Source organism: Macaca thibetana, chromosome 7 (assembly GCF_024542745.1).
Source record: "Macaca thibetana thibetana isolate TM-01 chromosome 7, ASM2454274v1, whole genome shotgun sequence".
Taxonomy (NCBI): domain Eukaryota; kingdom Metazoa; phylum Chordata; class Mammalia; order Primates; family Cercopithecidae; genus Macaca; species Macaca thibetana.
Window position 1 is genome coordinate 112,763,696 of NC_065584.1, and position 23,449 is coordinate 112,787,144.

A 23,449-nucleotide genomic window follows, 5' to 3' on the forward strand; every position below is an offset into this window, starting at 1 on the left:
TGACCATTTTACACACACACACACACACACACACACCCCAGATCATTCTTACAATATAACCCAAGCTATGCATGTAGATACCCATATTTCTGCTATAGATGCCCTCTCTCAGGACTCTATGACATCATGATTTAGTCGGCTTCCTGGTGCAAACAATACTTTTATATATATTATTAATACTGTTACATGCCCTCTTCAGCTGCTATAAGCTTTATTGCTGTTGTACACTCTACATGGAGAGGCAGGAAATCATTCTCAGAAATTCTTGGATCCTCACACCATACATGCACAGTAAGTTCCTGCTGGAAACTCAAGAATATTTCCAACTCCAAGTAAACAGATTCCATCTAATGCTCTATATCTATGCCCCCTTTCAGTAGGAAGCAGACCAAACGAATATGATGCTCCAGTCCCATACAAATAAAGGGGAATATTACAGTGGGTGCTGTAACCAAGTACTTCATTTTCCTTAAAAAATATTTTCTTTTTCTCTTTCTCCTGTGTGTTCATGTCTTACTTAGCTCCTTAGAAATGCAAATTCAAGGCCGGGCTCGGTGGCTCAAGCCTGTAATCCCAGCACTTTGGGAGGCTGAGACGGGCGGATCACGAGATCAGGAGATCAAGATCACCCTGGTGAACATAATGAAACCCTGTCTCTACTAAAAAAATACAAAAAACTAGCTGGGTGAGGTGGCGGGCGCCTGTAGTCCCAGCTACTCGGGAGGCTGAGGCAGGAGAATGGCGTAAACCCGGGAGGCAAAGCTTGCAGTGAGCTGAGATCCGGCCACTGCACTCCAGCCTGGGCAACAGAGCGAGACTCCGTCTCAAAAAAAAAAAAAAAAAAATAAATGCAAATTCAAACTTTTCCCTCCTTCCTTTCCACCAGCCAAAAAACCAGAAAGCACTGTCAGCTTACCTAAGTATATGTTTTCTTAGAAACTACCAAATCTTGAACCAAAATAAGCATCCACCAGGATTCTCCTCCATAGAGAGATTGTCTCAAGACATCAGTTAATCCACAACCTGACTCTGTCCCCAGTGATGCTGGGCAGACTAATGAATGACCCATGACTGAAGATAAATCATCCAGCAAGACATGTAGATCCTGCACCTACACACCCCTTCTGCATACCCTGCTTGCCAATATTTCTTCTTAAAACCCTGATTTCTGCCCAGAAAACTTACGTGATTCCTATAGATATGAATCCAGCCCTTCCACACACATTGCTAAGCTCTGGAATAAAGTGACTTTCTTCTTTTTTTTGGAAATGGACTCTCGCTATGTCCCCCAGTAGCTGGAATTACAGGCACGCGCCACCGTGCCTGGCTAATTTTTGTATTTTTAGCAGAGACGGGGTTTCGCCATGTTGGCCAGGCTGGTCTTCAACTCCTGAACTCAGGTGATCATCCCGCCTCGGCCTCCCAAAGTGCTGGGAGTACAGATGTGAGCCACCGCACCTGGCCAGTGACTTCCTTTTTACTACCCCTCTGTGATTTGATTTTGCAAGTGCCCATGGCCAAACCTACCGGGTTTGGTAACAAAATGGTGCCAGGCTGAATTCAACAGATGAGGGGCACATTTTTCCTTAAAGCAGGATCTGTCAATTCTGCTTACAGCACTGAAGCTCACAGACCGTGACTGCTGCCACACCTAGCAGAGCAAAAGCCCATCTATTATTACATATTCCCATACAATATCAGGGTTTTTGCTCTGTTGACTGCTCATGTCACGCATCTTGAGCAAGTGTTCCCAACCCTCGCATGTTTTTTGACTAAGACAACAAAAATTAAAATCTAAAAAGAGCACAAGCATGAAAGCCTTTTGAGAATATTAAGGTAGATGAAAATGACAATAAATACAAAATTGAAATTCCCTTTTTACAAGCCAATGACACAAAGATATTTTCTGATTACAGCACTCTATGTACACATTTTCTAAGTGGTATTTTTTGTATCTCTGAGAACTAAAACCAAATTTAATAAGCACTCATCAAAAATAAGAAAATAATATCTAACAGAATAGGTGATCTGTACAAAGACATGTCATGTACACATTTATGGAAGTCAGATGGAAGGAATTATGGAGTCCAGCCATTGTCTAAATCTTTGTGTAAGGAGAAAGTAAGGCAACATCATGAAGTTCACACCTGCACAATTAAGAAGTGGTTGCTCCTTGTATTCAGACGTGAAGTTTTACTGTACTGCTACACAAATCAATACCTTGTTATCCTTTCACATGTACAGTAACTGAGCCATATAATGGAAAGTTTCACACATCTTTTTAAGCATGAGAATCTGAGTCAATTTTGCCTTGTGGCTTCCAGAACAGTTTCTGTCCTCCTCCTTTTCAACCAGAGATATTTCAGAGAAGATTTGCAGAAAAACAAAAAACAGAGAATGTGTAACATCAGTCTTTTCTAATAAAATTGATATTCACATTAAATTTAGGAAAGAGAAATGTGAGAAAAGATTAAAATAATTGAAAGTGTTCATTGAAAAATAATTGTGAATCCATTTTTAAAATAGAGGAATAAACACCTTAAATATGCAACACAAAAAGTAAAATTTGGTTTTAGATGATGCTTATGAGTAAAAAAAGAAAAAAAATATACTCAAGTGTTAAACACATTTGCACTACACATCATATCAAAATCAGGATAAATATTACAATGCAAGAAATAGAGTCTTAAGGTGTCATTGGTCAGCCTGCAAAATCAGTATTGAACAAACTCAGCCTTATTCAAAACTGAATTCCTCACCTCACCAACAGAAAGGGCAGGCAGCTGCTGCCCTTGCACATGGAGACCCCATACAGTGGCTCTGAGCTCAGAGGCTCCCATGTGGCTCTGACTTTGGTGGGCACGGTCTGGAGGAGAAGGAACCTGTCACAGAGTCGTCTACACCAGTGCAGGAGGTTACTATGGCTGCATCTCAAGGTTTTCAACACTACTGGCTGTTGTTGAAAGTATTTATACATAAAGTGGGGAGTGGTGTTGGGGGATTGTCTAAGATTCACAAGGATATTAAGGGAATCAAGAGTTTACAGCAACAATTTAAGTTCTAAACCAGCCAGGTGTGGTGGCTCATGCTTGTAATCCCAGCACCTCAGGAGGCTGAGGTGGGCGGATTGCTTGAACTCGGGAGTTCGAGATCTGCGTGGGCAACAAGATGAAACCCCATCTCTACAAAAAATACAAAAAAAAAAAAAAAACTACCTGGGAAGAGTTGTGCACCTGTGGTCCTAGCTACTTGGGAAAGTGAGGTGGGAGGACTGCTTGAGCCCCGAACTCGAGGCTCCAGTGAGCCAAGATCTTGCCACTGCACTCCAGCCCAGGTGTAAGAGCGAGATCCTGTCTCAAAAAAACATTAACTTTTTTTTTTAAAGTTCTAAACCTACAGCTTTATTGAAGGTACAGCTGAAAGTACTGGTGTAGGTGCAAGGCATGCAGGCTGTTACATTTTCTACTTCATTATGGAGAAGCTCCGTGGTTAAAAGAGGCGGCTCTGGGCCAGGCACAGTGGCTTACACCTGTAATCTTAGCACCCTGGGAGACAAAGCAGGGAGGATTGCTTGTGGCTAAGAGTACTACACTAGCATGGGAAACATAGGAAGAGCTGGTCTCTTAAAAAAAAAAAAAAAAACAAAAACAAAACCTAATTAACCAGGCATGGTGGCTTGTGCCTGTAGTCCTAGCTATTCAGGAGGATGAGAGGGGAGGATCATTTGATCCCAGTAGTTCAAACACAGAATCTGCTCTACAAATAAGCCACTGTACCCTAGCTGGAAAACAGGACAAAATCCTCTCTCTCTCTTAAAAAGGAAAAAATACAAAACAATCTCTGGAGAGAAAAGTATTGTGCTAAATAGACTCTCTCAATATTAGACAGTGTAAGTTGGATGTGGTGACTCACACTTCTACTCACAGCACTTTGGGAGGCCAAGGTGGGCAGATCACCTGAGGTCAGGAGTTCGAGACCAGCCTAGCCAATATGGTGAAACTCCATCTCTACTAAAAATACAAAAGAATTAGGCAGGTGTGGTGCCACACACCTATAATCCCAGTCACTTGGGAGGCTGAGGCACAAGAATCGCTTGAACCCAGGAGGCGGAAGTTGCAGTGAGTCATGATTGCGTCATAGCACTCCAGCCTGGGCTGGAGACTCTGGAGACAGAGTGAGACTCTGTATGAAAAAAAAAAGATAATAATAATGATAATAATAAGACTGTGAAATTTGCACAAAGATAGAAGAAACAACCAGTAACTTAAAAAATAAAAACAGAGCTAGAAAGCAGACATATAGATATATAAAAATTAATTTATACATTGATGCATGGGGAAGAGATCAGTTTTTAATAAAATGTTCCAGGAAATTGAATATCCACAGGGAACAACCAAGATACGACCTTTGTCCTCACATACACACAAAATCAATTCCAGTTGGTTCATAGGCTTAAATATAAAAATAATAGAGTATTTAGAACACAATTTAGGAAAATATCTTCATGACACAGGGTAGAGGGAGCTGTCTAACTAGACCTGAAAATTATTTAGCATGTCAGACAAGACACATTCTACATAGTCGAAGTGAGCAAAGACTGGGGCAGACAGTATCAAACTCAAGGGTCCTTTATACCTTTCCCGCAGAAAGTCAGCTCAGACTCCAAAATGGAGCACAGGAGTGAAAATCGTGCTCACTTCTTCAGATGTCAGTGTGCACTGTAGCAAATGATAACATACAAAGCATGCAGTATATTATCAAGCCTACATTAACCCCTAAAAATTAATTTTCTAATAAATTGTGAGATATATCATTTGTGTCCATTGTAACATGTCATTACTTCATACACCAGAATGGAAGAACAAAACCACTAACAAATGAAGAAACTAATACTTTTATCACTTATAAATAAATCACATAGTAATAATATAAATACATTATAATTACTGGAAAAACTATTTTCAATGTGCATACATGTGGATATTTGTCTTGTGTCATTCCTATGATTACATGGGATGGAACATACAAGAAAAACACATTGACAAAGGTTTTCCTAAATTTTCTCTCATTCCGCTGTAACGCTCCTGAATCACTCTTCAATTCATCTTGCCCATAATTTTCCCCATATTATTATCAGCTGTGCTAATCTGAAGCTTTGGTTATGCTGCACTTCTTGTGAGATTCCTATGTTGCTCCTGTGAGCTTATCTTTCCAACCTTCTGAAACCTCCTATGCAAGATATGATGTTAATGATATGACCTGAAAACATCAATGGAAGATTTATAGACCAAGCTCATGTATATGTAAATGAGGACAATAACATTATGGTTGCCTTCTCGTCAATAGTGTTTTACACTGTCAAATTTAAGGTGCATCTGTGTTTCATAAATGTGAAAATGTGCCCTCTACGATGAGTGGAATACACTGTCCTCTGTGACTGCCAATTTCTCAGTGTTAGATTATGGGGGCTCATCAACTGTATTCTTCTCTGTTACTGAAGGAATATGCTTAAATATTATAAGTTTACCAAGTGTATTTACAGTCTACGTAGCTATTAGACACATTAGAGTTACTAGTGGAACACTAGAATTCTTATGTTATGCATGGAAATGTAGTTTTATGAACTATGGTTTAAGAAATCCACTGAGGAAGAAGATAACAATTATAAAGAGTTACTTGAAAAATTCACTGAAGTAATAGCTTTCTAAAGACCTAGAAAAAGCCGTATCTTGAAACTTTCCACTGCAGTCTTAGAAATATGACCAATGATCCTTGTAAGCTTCATTATAAACTCCATTTTTTCAGCTATAATATTTATGTAACTCTTTTTTCTTCATTCCCATTTGCCGTTTTAACCATATGGCTGGAGATCACAGAAATCACTTTATAATTAGTCACTGCAGACGTAGATGCACAATGGTCTTTATAAAATGTTTTAATCCGTCGCCTTTCTACCCTGGTCAGCCCTAATTTGAGTACTTGTATTTGGGGACTGGTTTTGGTGTTCCCTCAGGAATACACTGACAGAAGAAGAAACCATAAAGTATGAATTTCTGTATACCCAAAATTCAGTCAACCTCCTAAACGATGGGAGTTTCTTTATGTGTATGCAGAAACTCACATACAAAAACAAAAACTCACAGAATTTAGGAGGTTGACTGAATTTTCCCCTACAGTTTTAAATTCCAGCAAGGCTAAATTAAATACACATAGTGTCATGTTCTCAAATATCCAAGACATTCTTCCACTGAACTCCAACTTCTAATCAGGTTAGAGTGTGGAGTCCAAGTGTTGGGTATTTGTCTCATGATCTGGTCTAGAATTTGGTTTCTTTTAAATGGCATCTCTTTTAGAATTGTGGTGTCCAGGCCAGCCTCTAAGGAACTGTTGGTTTAAGGTATTGTGGGAAATCACATCTTCCATGCAGTTAGAGTGTGTCTGGGCACTCGCTGCTCAGCACTTTGTCATCTGCTTTCTCCACTCACTAGCATTCAACTGCAAAAAACCTGTTGTGTAAAAGTTTCATATCCAGGTCTCTGTAAGTAGGGTCTGGCCTACACCCATTTGTAAGAAACGTTTGTTGTACTCTGCTTACTTGCTACCTTGGTGGCTTTCGGGTTGGCAGTGGGCAACAGAATGCATGGTCCCAAACAATTCCTGATGGAGTCTGTAGAATGAAAAGAACTAAATTAGGACATATTTTTCTGAAAGGTTTGAAGGTACAGTTGTCTTTTGATTACTTGAAGAAGAAATCCCTGTACCAAGAAAACACTATCCTGAATGCAGAAATATGATTTATGTTCCCTGTCACTGAAATTTCTAATTCTTGGCTTCTAATATCTGAGTCATATCTCCCAAAAATGCTTCAATGGGATCCTGAATATACACTGCTCAGTGATGTCTGCACATGGGGCTTTCTGGATATGTGAAGGAAAGGCAGCTTTTTCTGAATAAGTGGTTGCTGACACTCCAACTGGTGACTGGGTAACAGAGAAGGAGAAAAAGGATAACAGTCCGTAGAGCTTGATGGTGCCTTCCCGAAGCAGGTGCACCTGGGTTTGGAAAGGCGACTAGATAAAAATGCTCATTTTCTATTCTAACATATCATCATAAGTTATCTGAAACATTCAATAATTTCTCCAAGATTAGAAATGAGACACGGATTTCCACTCTTGACACTTGTTTTCAACATTGTACTAGAGGATACAGACATAGCAGTTAGTCTAGAAAAATAAATATAAGGCTTCCAGGATGGAAAGGAAGTTAAACTCTGTCTGTTGGCATATGACATGATCTTATGTATAAAACTTCTAAAGGACTCTAATCAAATATGTTTAGAATTTAGAAATGAGTTCAACAAAATTGCAGTATACAAGGTGAAGATATAAAATCCTCTGAATTTCTATATGGTAGCAATTAATAATCTAAAACAAAAAACTCAGATTGTTCCATTTGAGATGACATCAAAAATAAGTTTATCAAATTAAGTATAAGATATATACAAAAAAATAAAGAAAACATTTTGAAAAAAAAACGGAAAAATCTTTGAGTATTCATTGCTTATAAAGGTTAATGTTGTTAGGCTGCCAATATTCCCCAAATGGATCTATAGATTTAATGCAACCTCTATCAAAATCCCAGGTGACACTCCCTTCCTCTAAATTCACAAAGCTTATCTAAAGTTCATATATAATGCAATAGACCCAGACTAGCCTAAATTATTTTGAGATAGGAGAAAAAAGTTTCGCATGGGAGATACATACTTCCTGACTTCAAAACTCACTGCAAAGTAACAGTAACCAAGATTTATGGTACTGGTATAAGAATATAGATGTTGATCAATGTAATAGAATATAATGCTCAAAAATGAATACATACGTTTATAGTGAAATAATTTTATAATGTCACCAAATAAATTATACATGGATAAATATTTTAAATAAAATATTTCTAAGCAAGTGCATATTCCATGCAAGTCGAACTCCTGCCTCACACTGAAAATGTAAGTGACTCAAAAGGATCATATATCTATATATAATAGCTAAACAGGCCCAAAATGTAAAAAATAACACAGGAATACATCTTCATGGTCTTAGGTTAAACAATCTTTTCTAAGATATGATGCTGAAAGCAAAAGGGAAGAAGAAAAATCAGGCATATTAAACCTTATTAGAATGTGAAACTTTTGTGATTCACACTGCACCAACAAAAATAAAGACACCCAAAGAATGGGAGCAAATATTTGCAAACAAAAGCAAAAATTGGCAAATGAAACCTATTAAACTTAAGGGCTTCTGCGCAGCAAAAGAAAACTATCTACAGAATGGGAGAAAAGTTTTGCAACCTATGCATATGACCGAAGTCTAATATGCAGCATCTATAAGGAACTTAAACAAATGTTCAAGAAAAAAAAACCAACTCCATAAAAAAAGAGGGCAAAGGACACGAACAGACACTTTCAACAGAAGATATATATGTGGCTAACAATCATATGAAGAAAAGCTCAACCTCACCGATCCTGAAAGAAATGCAATTAAAAATCACAATGTGATACCATCTAACACCAGTCAGAATGGCTATTATTAAATAGTCGAGAAATAGATACTGGCAACGTTGTAGAACAAACGAAATACTTACACACCGTCAGTGGACGTCTAAATTAGTTCAACCATTGTGGAAGGCAGTGTGGAGACTACAAGAAGACCTAAAAACAGAAATATCATTTAACCCAGCAATCCCATTACTGAGCATATACCCAAAGAAATAAAAAGTGTCCTGTGAAGAAGACACACGCATGCATAGGTTCATTGCAGCACTATTCACAATAGCAAGAATGTGGAATCAACCTAAATGCCCATCAATGGTGGACTGCATAAAGAAAATGTGGAACATACACACCACGGAATACTATGCAGCCATAAAAAATATCATGTCTTTTACACGAAAATGGATGGAGCTGGAGGCTATTATCCTTAGCAATCTAATGCAGGAACAGAAAACCAAATACCATGTTTTTTCCCTTATAAGTGGGAGGTAAATGACAAGAACACATAAACACACAGTGGGGAACAACACACACTGAGGTTTATCAGAGGGTGGGAGGCGAGAGAGGATCAGAAAAGATAACTAAGGGGTACTAGGCTTTAGTACATTGGTGATGAAATAATCTACAACAAACCACTATGACACAAGTTTACCTATGTAACAAATGTGCGCATGTACCCTGAAACTTAAAAGTTAAATTAAAAAGCAAGTATTTGCAAGTTTTATAGGTCATAATGGTCTATTGTCAATAATACATGGCAACTTCTTAAGAGCTCAAAAATGAAAGGGCATATATCTCCATCAAAAATGGAAATTATTCAAAAACCCAATTCTCCATAAAAGCTACAGTCATATCCGAATCACACGAAGAGACACTCAATGCCTTCTGCCATTATGAGGCAGGAGACTGGCAAGTTGTTTTCTAGTCACAATCCTGCTGATCAAAATGAGATCTGGTCCAGACAGCATCTAGCGAAGCAACCGGCAAAAGAAGACAAAGGGATCCCTGGTTGTCCTCACTGCTCACCGGCATGAGACATTCCCTCCAGCGCATGACTGTTTACAAATTCCAGGCCAACAACCAGGAATTTACCACCTCTTTCCATGGCAACGACTCAGAAGTTACTGCTCCTGTCCTGGAAAGTTCTGAATCACCTGCCCATTAAGTTTCATTGGTTCACCCCTCAACTTCCATGTAATTGAAAGTAGTTTTACCTTAGTGTAAAGATAGTTGATAAGAACCCATAGGTTACAAACTGATGCAACGCCTATGAGTTAGCCCTGCTCTTAAAAGAGCAGTACTGTTCAATAAAAGACTGGCATCTATCACCACTGGCTTGCCTGTAAATACTTCCCTGGGCAAAGCCAAGAACCCTGCCACTTGAAGCCCCAAATTTGGGGCTCACCTGTCCTGCAACAATAGGGGATGCGAAGTCTAAAAAAACATGATATATACTTCAAAAATCTAAAAGGTATATTGCTATGTGAAAAAATACAAGTTGGAAAAGGCAAAATACTATGTAATTCTACCTATATGACTCTCTAGAAAAGGAAAAAAGTATAGTGATAGCAAAGAGTCTGGTGGTAACAGGGGGCTTGCGAGAGAGAAAGGTGGAATCAGTGAAATACAGGAGGTTTCTTTGGGGCAGTGAAATGACTCTCTCTGATACTGTATTGGTGGATACATAATAATGTTTTCTGAATCCTGAAGAAATTTATAACACAAAGAGTGTACTAAATTATGCAAATTTAAAAACCTTACTTAGTAGGTAGAGGGTTTCCAAGGAGGAATATCCCCAAAAGTAATATAACTATGTAATGAATTTATGGAATAACCTCACTAAAGAAAGTGGGGGAAAGCAATGGGCCTAAGTAACTTGGGTAATAAGTGGACATGCCGAGGCTAAAAGCCAAAGTATGTATACCTAAGTGCTGTACTTTACTTGGTAAAATTGTTTCCCATTGGGGTATAAGTTATCTGTTCTGAAACCACTGTGCATGTATGTTCAGGCAGTATGATTAAGAGACCAGCATCAACTTCTTCACAGGGAGAATAAGAGACTACACACATCATTCATGTGGTGCTGGATTAGATCATATGGTATTGGAAACATTAACAGAAATTACACAATTATACAGTTAGCCTGGAGCACAATTAAATACAGAGTTAGCCTGGAGCACCTAGTAGTGGTTAAATAAAAGAAAATGCTGAACAACAACAAAACCAACCAACCATACAACACTGAACCTTAATTATGTGGGTATTTCAAAACTATACCACGGACAACTAAAAAACCTTCCAATACCCAACCATGCAACAATTTGAACAATCAAATAAATTAGCATATGTAAAGTATAAAATTAATATCCGTGTTTAGATGATTATATAAATAATTTATGTATAAATGAATAAATATGTAATAGAATACACACATTTAAGGTTGAGGGTTCAAATAAATTTGTAGACATTCTGCCAATAAGAAGGTGGATCATGAATCCTTACTTTTTTTTTTGAGATGGAGTCTGGAGTCCCGCTCTGTTGCCCAGACTGGAGTGCAGTGGCGTGATCTCAGCTCACCTCAACCTCTGCCTTCCAGGTTCAAGTGATTCTCCTGCCTCAACCTCCCAAGTAGCTGGGAGTACAGGCGCATGCACTGTGCCTAGCTAATTTTTGTATCTTTAGAGGTTTCGCCATGTTGGCCAGGCTGGTCTCGAACTCCTGACCTCAGGTGATCCACCTGCCTCAGCCTCCCACAGTCCTGGGATTACAGGCGTGAACCATCTTGCTTGGCCCATGACTCCCCACTGCTCAAATGCGTGTTGTGTTAGTGACTTTGTTCTGAAACATTCTATGGGGAAAAAGAAAAATAATAATAATTTCACAGTGTGTGATAATTTGATAAAAATGACTTCATCTAGGTGATCAAATTAACATTAATAATGATAAAGCCTGTTGAGAGCCTGTGTCCTTGGTATGATGTGAGGAGAATGGCAGCTTTCCTCTGTCATCTTTCTCTCCTAAACCCACAAATCTAGTCTTATCATGGAAAAAACCTCAGAGAAATCCCACATTAGGAATGTCAATGTAATCAAAAACTAGGAAAATCTAAGAAACTGTGACTCTCAGAGAAGTCTAAGGAGACATGATATCTAACTGTGCTGAGGTATCCTGGGTGAGATCCTGGAATAGAAATTAGACATTAAGTGAAACGTAAGAAAATCTGAATAAAGTATGAAGTGTAGTTCATTCTACTGTTTAAAATTAGTTAACTGTGACAAATGTCCTACATTAAGAAGTTAATAAAAAGAGCAACTGTAGTGGGATATATGGAAAATCTATGTACTACATTTAAAACAATTCTGTAAACCCCAAACGATTCTTAAATGTATAAGGCTTCTTTTTATTTAAAGTCACTGCTGACCTTATAAAATAGAACATGAGCAATGTGTTCATGGCCGTTAATGGAACTCCTTAGTTTAATCATCTTCCTTAATCACTGAAGGTCGCTATGACTGTGAAATTATTTATTATTCCCTAATTTGTGTTTGTTGTATTATCTCTGTTTATATTTCTAATATCCATAATGTTTAGTTCTTCTTGTCTTCAAACTTAGATGACAGGTGTTTAATGTATACATGTCCCTAGTTTAATCATGACAAATCATGAGACAAATCCATATTGTGGGACATCTTACAAAATACAAAATATCTGACCTGTACATTTGAAAATGGTCAAGGTCAAGAAAAATAAGTGGAGACTATGAAACTTGCAGACTGGAGAAGACCTAATGTGTCAGTAAGACCCTACAACGGTGCCCAGTGATCCTCACCTGCAAGAAATACCTTTGCTTTGTTGAGTTGCTTCCTCGTGTCTCATGTGACCAGCACATGTGAACTCAACTTTTTGCCAACTCAGAGCTCTCCTAGACAGTGGCTACCTTGGTGGGAATGGAGTGGACACAGGTCCGACAAGTGCCACAAGAGTGTCTGACAGTGTAAACAAATATCCTGTGAGAAGGATGCTGCGTCAAAGACTTATGCTTCAGGGTATCCAACAGGATAAATGAGTATCCCATTGAGAGGCACACTGTAAACATCCAGGACCCAGTTTCCTAGAGTCCTGTTGGGCAGGGTGATAACTTATAGTCACTGTCCCTAGAAAGACTTCAAGAGGTTATTAGACATAACAAAAACACATGATGTAGAGGTGACTTTATAAATCATGGCTCAAAGATCCCATGGAGAAAGAAGATAGAAATGGTAAAGTGTTACTTGAAAGTTTGCAGCAGAGTGCAGCTCTCTGAATACAGAAAATTCTGTTATCTTGAGACTTTTTTCCTTAATCTTAGAAATATAAGCAGAGATTATTCTAAGTTGCTTTCCAAATCTGATTCTTCATCCAGATCAACTACATATTTATCTCTTTTCCCTCCCTTTTTATCCTTCGCATCCCATGAATGAGGGTCTTGTGAATCTCACTGTAAGCAGGGAATGGAGATTCATGTGCATTGCAGTTTTCATGGAATGCTTTGCTCTGATCACTTGTTACTCGTCAGCTCCACTTGTTGATACTTAGAAAATGAAACAGGCTTTGGTGTTCCCCAAAGAGTGCACTGAATGAAGAAACTCACATAGTGTATAATTTAGAATGTTGAGCATATTTGCACTGAGAGTTTCAGCTTCTACTAGGGCTGAATTGAGTGAACAGGAAGCCCTAATCTCAAGTAGAGGGGTCATACACCCTTTATTCAGACTAGAGGGCGGAGACAGCATTCGGTTCTTGCCTAAGGACATGGTCAGATGATGGGGTGTTTTCAGTGGCATCTTTCTGAGAATTCTGGTGGCCAATCCAGACTCAATACAAATCATATTTTCCAGGCTACCATAGTAATGTTTGCAAGCTTAGTGCTCAGCACTGTGTCCTCTGTGCCTGGGACATCATGGTAGCAGAGTTTCATGTCTATCACTTTTCTAGTCTTAACCCTGAGCACTCAGAGCTCATCGACCCTCTTGCCACCTAGAGATGAGTCTGTCCTTCTACAATCTACTTCTCTCTCCTTCCTGGCCTGCCACTTGGTGATTTTTTTTTTTCCTCAAGAATTTAGTAATGGATGATCGTCACAGTACACATCATAATATACCAGATGTGTGCATTGAAATGAAGAGGAAAATGGGATTGTACAAGTTACTTACTTTATAGAAACTCCTGTTATAATGAAATAAAAAGAGCAAATCTCCATGACTTAAGATCGCCAATTTAAATGAAACTGTCCTTTCCTATGAGGTGAACTGTAAGATTAGAGGCGTAAGAAGGTTTACTGAATTATAAATGCCCCAAATAATAGCACCTGAATTACTGCTACAAACTTCTCAGAACTGAGAAATATGGTCAAGGTCAGCTGTGTCTCTCACTCTAGGTCTCCAGGACCCAGGAGTTTGTTTTCTCGCTGAAGCTATGAATATGGTGTGGAGAATGTAGCCCATGATCACGGTCTGAAAACGCAAGAGTCTTGACTTTGCAGATGTCCTTGGGAGCGTAGTATGCAGTCCCATGGCTTAGTATGCTTTGTGGGCATGGCTTCCGGAACATCCCTGGTGCTCCTCTATAAAGTGGTGTGGCCTGTGAACAGGCAGCTGTGTTGGGGAAGAGGCGACAGTCCCCCTGCTGTGGGGATCTTTGTTTAGCCAGCACATTTGCAGTCAGCACTCAGCTTGTGTCTATCTCTTACATGACAGGAAGGTGGGCTGGGGTATGTTGTACTTGCTATTCATTCCTTTTTTCTATTAGGCTATTTCCACCTCTGCACGACACACTCTGTATCACTAACATGCCTCACCTTCATATATCTGATGTCTGAAGGTTCATTTCCACATCTTTTTGAGCAGGAATTAACCTACAGCTCCATGATTATAAACTTTTTTCATATCTAGTTAACTTTCTTCCATGATAATGTCTACTCTGTGGCTTTTGGGCTTGTCACTTGAAATGGTTTCATTGTGTCCCCACCCAAATCTCACCTTAAATTGTAATAATCCCCATGTGTCAAGGGCAGGGCCAGGTAAAGAAAATGGAATCATGGGAACAGTTTTCCCCATATTCTTCTCATGGTAGTAAATAAGTCTCACAAGATTTGATGGTTTTATAAATGGGAGTTCCCCTGCACAAGTTCTCCTGTCTGCCACTATGTAGGATGTGACTTTGCTCCTCATTCGCCTTCTGCCATGATGGTGAGGCCTCTCCGACCATGTGAAACTGTGAGCCAATTAAACCTCTTTCCTTTATAAATTACCCAGTCTTAGGTATGTCTTTATTAGCATCATGAGAACAGATTAACGTGCCAAAGGACAATATAGATCCATGACGTGAGTGTCAAGAGAATGTGTGGTCCCATAAATTCGTGATGGAGTCTGCATGATGAAGAAAACTGAATTATCACAGTGTTTTCTCAAAGGCTTAAGGCATCATATTCTTGCAAAACTTGGGAAAAAAAGGAATCTGTACTAAGAAAACACGCTTAATGCAGAAATATATATGTTCCCCATCACTGGTGCTTCTCAATCTTCTCTTCTAATGTCTGGAAGTCATGTCTTCTAAAATGTCTTTATACTGAGATCCTACAAAGACACTGCCAGAAAGTGCCTGCAATCAGGGCCTTCTAACATATGTGAGAAAGGCATCTTTCCTTGGAAAAGTGGTTACGAACACAGGAATTGGTAACTGGATAATGGTGTGATTGGAATAAGAAAATGGATGAGTGTCCCTGGAGCCTGACGGTGTCTTTCTGAAGCAGGTGCCCTGTGTAGGAATGGGGTATAATAAGGCAAGCTACTTTGCCATAGTCTCCCCACATCTCCATTCATCCTCTGATCTGTGGCTTTATAGTGGTTTAAATCTGTCTCCCTTATTGTTGTTTTATATTTTGGTACCTGAATATTAAATTTTAAGAAATGTTTTTATCATAGTTTTAGTTTTACAGAAAGTAGTAAAGATAATAGAGTTTCATATATTCTACAGCTTCCTGAAATGTGAACACCTTATATCACCATAGCATATTTATGAAAACTCAGAAACTGACAGTGGTACAAAACTATTAACTGAAATAGATTTTCTTCATATTTTACCAGGTTTTCCACTAATGTCATTTTTCTGTTCAAGGATCTAATCGAAGATACCACATTACATTTACTGTCAGGCATATTACCGATTGGTTGTTGTATAACATATGACTACAGAGTTTAGACTTTCAAACACAGCCCTACATAGTACTTACAGTTTCTCTGGGTCGGATACCTGGCAGAGAGTTCAAGGGAAGGCTCACCTGGGGAAGGATTCCCTTCCAAGCTCCTAGAATTCTTGTAAGGATTCAATTTCTGTCCAGGTCAAGATGACTTCACTGGTAGGTTATTCAAACCCTTTCAGCATTAATAACAATCAATAAAATCAGACGAGTAGAGAACCTTTCCCAACGCACTGTATGAAAACAGTGTTTCCTGACACCACAGCTAGACAAAGACATTTCCAGAAAGGAAAATTACAGACCAATATGAAATAGGTAAAAAGTATCAAGGAAGTACTATCAAAATTAACTAGTAACATATAAAAAGGATTATACACTAAAAGCAAAACGATTTACCCTTGCAATGTAAGTTTGGTTAAACATACAAAAAGAACTGGTGTTATAAACTATAGTAATAGAATTTTTTTAAAAAGACTCATGGTCACCTCTAAAGACGCAGAAAAGGTATTTGACAAATTCCAAACCCATTCATGATAAAAGCCTTGGGAAAGTTAGGCATAGAAGAAAACTTGCTAAACCTACAAAGAGCATCCACGGAAAACTCACATAACGTAAGGAAAGGCATACAAGCCAATAGAATAGAGTTGAGCACGCCAAAATCCATGTTTATATATAGGGCAAACTTATTTTCAAGGTTTAAAATTTGATTCAAGAGGAAAAAGTTTTTTCAACAAATGCTGCTGGGAGAAAGGGATATCCACATGGAAGTTTAACTCTTTCCTGTACCATATATGTATTTGACTCAAAATAGAATACGTGGCTAACTGTAAGAGCTAAAACTAAAAATCCCACAGAAGAGAACACAGGAATAGATTTTCATGGCCTTATGTGAAACAATGGATTCTAACATGTGACACAAAAGTGCAAGTGACAGAAAAAAAATAGATGCATTGAACTTCACGTGGATCAATACCTTTTAAGATGCAAAGTGTACCATCAAGACAACTGAAATAATGGAAGAAGATATTCCCAAGTCATATAACTGTTAGGAGACTATTACCCAGAATATAAGAAACGTTCAGGTGTGTACCACCACACCCGGGAAATTTTTGTATTTTTAGTAGGGATGGGGTTTAATCATGTTAGTTAGGCTGGGCTCAAACTCCTGGCCTCAAGTGATCCACCCACCTCAGCTTCCCAAATTGCTGGGATTATAGGCATGAGCCACCGTGCTCAGCCTCATTCTTCTTTATTATTTTCTAAATTTGTATTTCTAAATAATATATTGTTCAGGATTTTTGTCTTCAACATTAGATAAATATGGGAATAAATTAATGTTTAATCTTAGTCAAATGATGAAAAAATATAACAAATCCATATTGTGATACATCCTATGGAACACCTGACAAGTTCTTTTCACTAGGATCAAGGTCAAGAAAATAAGTGAAGACCCAGAAACTGATACAGATTAGACAGGACCTGATGTGGCAGGTAGGTTCTAAGATGCTTCCCAATGATCCACACCTCTAGATAAAAAAAATTCTATGCTAATACCCTCACTGTGAGGTTAAGACATGCCATACCACATGTATACACAACCACAAAAGGGGCAAAGTGTATGGAACAATGGTTTGTAAGAGAGACTATATCAAACAGGGAAGGACAGTGATACCTGAGACATACAATGCTGTGACATGAGCTCTACCATTGCCTCAAGACACTGCTTTGGGAGATTTTCCAGGCTGTGGTGTGGCATGGACTTTGGAAGACACTGTGAGTTGAGAAGATGGAACTGAGAGTCGAGTACAGATTGGCTGGATGGCATCTAGAATTTCTTCACATCCGGTGGTAAGAATGGGAGACGGCATGGCTGCTATTGTCATCATTAGTCACTGAAATATGGTTCACAGAAGTACAGGAGCAATGCAGAAACAAAGGCAGAGACGCAAAGAAAAGTTACTTGAATGAAGATTTAATATTGCACAAAGACTGACGCCTTTACATGTTGTACAAAACCAAGGCGTAAAAAATAACCATTTGAGATAAAGTAAATGATGTGTCAAAGTCGAATGAACCAACCAAGTGGACACAAACCTACCTTTACTATACAATTTTCATACATGTGCCTGATGAACTCACTATATTATAAAATAATGAAAGTAGAGCTTTCTATTTTTTTTTTTTTTTTTTGATACGGAGTCTCGCTCTGTCACCCAGGCTGGAGTGCAGTGGCCGGATCTCAGCTCACTGCAAGCTCCGCCTCCCGGGTTCACGCCATTCTCCTGCCTCAGCCTCCCAAGTAGCTGGGACTACAGGCGCCTGCCACCTCGCCCGGCTAAGTTTTTATATTTTTAGTAGAGACGGGGTTTCACTGTGTTAGCCAGGATGGTCTCGATCTCCTGACCTCGTGATCCGCCCGTCTCGGCCTCCCAAAGTGCTGGGATTACAGGCTTGAGCCATCGCGCCCGGCGAAAGTAGAGCTTTCTATTTATAAGAGCAGAACACAATTATCAGAAAATGAAGGATTAAAAATATTTTTACCTCTATTTGTTTCCCTATAAAACCTTAAGTTTCCTTTAAATTTGGAAAATAATTTGTCACTTTCTTCACTACATAAATTCCACTTCCATTCTAGTTTGCACGGAGTATAGGGTTGCTATTTTTATGCAGTGAAGTTCATTTAAATTAAGTTATTTATATGCAGTGAAATTAATTTAAATTAAGTTGCTATTTATATGCAGTGAAACTAAGTTAAGTTAAATTGTCAGGCTGCAATATAACACATGAGGGGTTGTTACTGTTGTTGTTATATCTGTCACTGAAATTCTGTGTGTACAGTATTGAAGCCAAGAGACCCTGAAAGCCACTCACTGGAAAATCAAATGCCCATCTACTGATCTGGAGTACTTGTAAAACATCAGTGTTCATGCTCTCTTGGTTGCTCACATCTTATAAATCTTAGACGAATGTCCCCTATGTCCCCAGAATAATTTTAGAGCACTATATTATTGCCTTACTTGTACAGTAAACATATGTTATTGAGTTTCAGCAACTCATTCTGTATGAATGCTTCACTCACCAGAGGATGTGTTGTCAACATAGTCATGTTGGCATTAAGGCACTCCTCACTGCAAGCTCTGAATAAATTCTGGTCTGTTTGTTGGAGTCCTGTTAAATAATATCTGAAAATGGGGCTTTTTGAGACACGTGAGTCACAGGCATCTGTCTTTGAAAAAGTGGTTACTGATGCTAAAACTGGTGACTGAAAAATGCACAATATGATGAAGAAGATGAAAGAGGACGAGTCTCTGGAACTTGGGGAGAATCTTCCTGAAGCAGGTGTACCTGTGTTCGAGTTGGTAAATCGATATGGAAATATGCTTTCCTATTCTCTCTTTACATGTCCTTTCATCTCCTGAGCTGAAGGTATTCTGTTTGTGCTTTGGAATTCTTTTAATATCACATTTAATATTTTTTTTCAAAAATACTTTTCGATGAAATAATTTTAAATACAGAAATATGCACAGAAAGCTTTATATATCCTTGAGTTACATGCAATGATGAGCCCTAAAAAATAGTTGGCACAAAACTGTTTATTGAAGTATAGGCTTTTTCCATATTTTACTGGGTTTTTAAGTAATGTCATTTTTTCTGCCCAGGATACCACATTGCATTTACTGTCAGGTGTATTATTTATTGCTGCAAAATAAATTCTCACATACTAAGTGGCTTTCACTCACAGTTTCTCTGTATCATGAATCCAGATGCAGATGATGGCCAAGGACAAGGTCTCAAGCGAAGAAGGTTCAGCTGGGGAAGGATCCCCTTCCAAATTCATGTGATTGTTGTTAGGAGTGAAGGCCCTGTGCTCGTTGAGATGACTTCACTGGTGAACTATTCCAAACCTGAAATTAATTAATAACAATCTATCACAAACTCTTCATAAAAACGTAAACAACAGTACAAGCAGAGATCACTTCCTGATGTATACTATTAGTTACTTTATACTGATATTACAACAAAAGCAAGACATTTTAAGGAAGAAAAATTAAGATCAATATGTTTTATAAATAAAGTACAAAGGTCTTCAATAAGATGCTAGCAATACAAATCAGCAAATGGAAAAAGAATTACACACCATCACCAAGAGTATTTGTCTCAGGAATGCAAATTTGGTTCAACTTACAAAATAATTAGTGTCATGCCCTCTAAGAATAAAATAAAAAACAAAAGCCATATGATCATCTCAAAAGATGCAGCAAAGGCACCTGATAAATCCAAAATCCATTTTTGATAACAATATACAACAAATTAAGCCTATAAGGAAAGTTTCTTTATCTTAAAGGGCATCCATGAAAAACTCAGTATCATCATAATTTAATTTAAAGGCTCAATAATAGTATAAACATGGACATGCAGATCAAAGAAATATAGTAGAATTGAACATCCAAAAATTAATCTTTACCTTTAGAGTCAAATGATTTCGTAAGGTTGCCAAGACTATTCAATACGGAAAAATACATTTGTAACAAATGCTGCTAAGACAATTGAATATCCACAAGCAAGTTGAACTTCTCACTCACACCATATACATAATTAGCTCAAAATAATCATATATCCAAATGTAAGCTCTAAATAGACCAAACCCAAAGTAGATAATATATAAATACATAATTTGGGTCTAAAGTTAAACAATAACTCCTATAATTTCTAAGATATGATACTTAAAGCCCAACAAAAATAAACATGAATATATTTAACTTTATAAGAATTAAAATCTTCTGGGATTCAAAGTACATCATTAAAAGTAAAAAGATAATGCAAAGAATAGAAGAAAATCTTCACAATCACATAGAAGGAAAGGATCTATTATCCATAACATACAAAATATTTTACAACTCAAAATAAAAAGGCAAGTATCACAATCCAATTGGTAAACTATCTGAATAGACATGTATCCAGAGATACTATATTCGTGTCTAGTAAGCACATGATATGGGGCCTAAGTCTTTTGTCATTAAGAAAATGCAACTCTAAGCAACCATGAGATACACTTCACAAATCTAAAGGGTATATTGCGAAAAAATAGTAAATTTAAAAAGGCAAAATACTTTGTGAGATTTTGGTGATGTGACACTCTGGAATGTGAAAAAGCATAGAGATAATAAAATGGTATTTACTAGGAGCTTGGAAGAGAGGCAGGTCAAACTGGTGAGGTACAGCAGATTTGCTCTGGGCAGTGAAATTATTCTGGTATCATACAGTAACGATAAATACATTATTGTATTTTACAAATCCTAAATAACTTTATAATACAAAAAGTGAACTTACAATATACAAATTAAACACCTTATACAGCAGGTAGCAGATAGCACTGGGCTATACACATAAAAGAATTAAATAACACATCAGTGAAATCACCTCACTGAATGGAGGGGGGAAAAGCAGCTGACCCAAGTAACGTAGCAAGTCAGTGGATATTCTGAGTCTAAAGGGTAAAGATTTATCCATAAAATCTTCAGTTGGTAAAGTTCTTTCTCACGGCCATGTCTCATGGTTAATACCAGGCTTGTGAGGAAATCCACACAATTAGCATAAGCACCTAGTAGTGCAAGAAAAAGTAAAATGCCAAACAGCGCAAACAACTAACCAACCACATAACAACAGCAAAGCTCATTTATGGTGGTGTTTCAAAACGACAGATGATCCAACTGAAAGAACTTCCAATAGTCAACATTGCAACAATTTAAACAAATAAATGAAGTAGTAGAAGTAAAGAGTAAAATAAATATCCATGTTTGCATACTGACATAAAAATGATTGCATAAATATAACGATTATTGGAGAAGAATAGATATGTCCAGGATGAATGTTTCAGATAACTTTTGGAGACCTCTGCTCATATAGAAGAGCATTTCTTTTGTTTTTTTTTTTTTTCAAGATAGCAGATTGGAGGATTTGTTAGTGTGCCTCACCTGCTTAGAAAGAGCAAAATAGTGTCTAGAGATTCACACTGTGAATTTGTATCCAACAAACACAGGAACTCAACAGAAAAAGTGAAAGAACCTCTGGATACTTTGAAAGGAGCAGGAGGCAGCAACTTGCACTACGTGTCAGATGGGCAACTGAGCCTTGAGAGTGCAAAAGGGGGAGACTCTCTCTGTGATACATTCCCACTAGGGAACCAGGCAATCCAGGTCACAGGGAAGCGCCTGAACCCTGCCTAGCGATGGAGCTGACTTAAGAGAGGTGGGGAGCATGAAAGTAAGAGTGGCACCTGGATGTGCTGCGTGTGCACTCCCAGACCCCAGCAGCAACAGAAGGAAGATATTCTGGACCCTAATTCATAGAATATCTAGAAGAAATCAGCGAAGTAACCCAGGCAGTAGGCACGCACTGGAAGAAGCCCCCAACTGAGGAAGAAGCTGACCAACTAAGATTTGTATTTGATCTAGTATTGAGCAGAGGATGAACCCCCGAAGGCCCAACCCAAGGGGCATGAAGGAAGCATTCTTGTGCCAGGGTCATGGGACCTGGGTACTGCTGTTTCACATGTCAAATCAAGGGGTGTGGCCTCAGAGCTACTGTTCCAGTTTCAGTCTCCAGTGGGAAGTCTTGTGGCCTGGGGCAGGTTTGTGTTCTGAGCCTAGACTGCCTGGGACTTAGCTGGCTGTTGTGGGTTTTTGCCAGCAGAAGTCTGCATGTGTAAGACCTTCTGTGTCAAGGTCATGGGAACTGACCTGCCACTTTCTACCCCTCTCTCCATGTACAGACTCTCATGGAGCAGAGGCTGTTCTCCTCCCTGGAACATTATCCCAGCGGTCAGGGAACTGTCCACCGACCACCATTGCAGCTTCTGCTTACACCCACACTTGGAGAGGCAGAGTATGGACTTTCCTGACCCAGCCCACACCTGGCTTTGCCCCTCTACCTGTCCTAGTAGCAGAACTGGAACAGGGACTTTTTAGACTTCCATGTCACTTCCCATCAGCTGAATACTTCCCCTGGGTAACAAAGGCTAAGCATAAATCCCAGCACCATGACAGCTGGCTCTCTCCTGCAAGTGCCACCTTCCGGCCCAAGGTCAACCAACACAGTCCGTTATAACATCTGCTGGCACACTAACATGGTACTGGAATAAATGTAGACATACAGACCAGAGGAACAGAATAGAGACCCCAGAAATGAAGGCAAATACTTACGATTAACTGATTTTCAACAAAGCAGACAAAAACATATACTGAGGAATGAACATCCTATTCAATAAAAGGTGCTAGGAAAATAAGACGGCCACATGCCAAAGAATGAAATTGGATCCTTATCTGTCACCATAAATAAAAATTAACTCAAGATGCATTAAAGACTTAAATGTGAGACATGAAATCATAAAGATCCTAGAAGTAAAACTAGGAAAAAATCTTCTGGACATTGGCCTAGGCAAAGAATATTTGACTAAGACCCCGAAAGCAACTACAACGTAAACAAAAACGGATAAATGGGACTTAGCTAAACTGAAAAGCACAGCAAAAGAAATAATCGACAGAGTAAAGAAACAACCTACAGAATGGGAGAAAATATTTGGAAACTGTCCATCCAACAGAGGACTAACCCAGAATCTACAAGAAACACAAATCAGCAAGAAAAAAATAAATAATCCCATTAAAAAG

At 38.5% G+C, this 23,449-nt stretch overlaps 2 long non-coding RNA genes across 2 annotated transcripts in view; both read right to left on the reverse strand.

Annotated features, from left to right (window-relative positions):
* Positions 1 to 7,075, reverse strand: part of LOC126958887 (uncharacterized) — a 33,250-nt gene extending 26,175 nt beyond the window's left edge. The window contains exon 1 of the long non-coding RNA XR_007727397.1: positions 6,603 to 7,075. This is a non-coding gene — a long non-coding RNA (uncharacterized LOC126958887). The remainder of the gene's footprint in view (positions 1 to 6,602) is intronic.
* LOC126958889 (uncharacterized) lies at positions 1,614 to 4,172 on the reverse strand. Its single transcript, XR_007727399.1, has 2 exons — positions 4,052 to 4,172; positions 1,614 to 2,343 (listed from the first exon to the last, which is right to left on the reverse strand). It is a non-coding gene; the product is annotated as an uncharacterized LOC126958889 (long non-coding RNA).
* Positions 7,076 to 23,449: the final 16,374 nt, after the last annotated feature.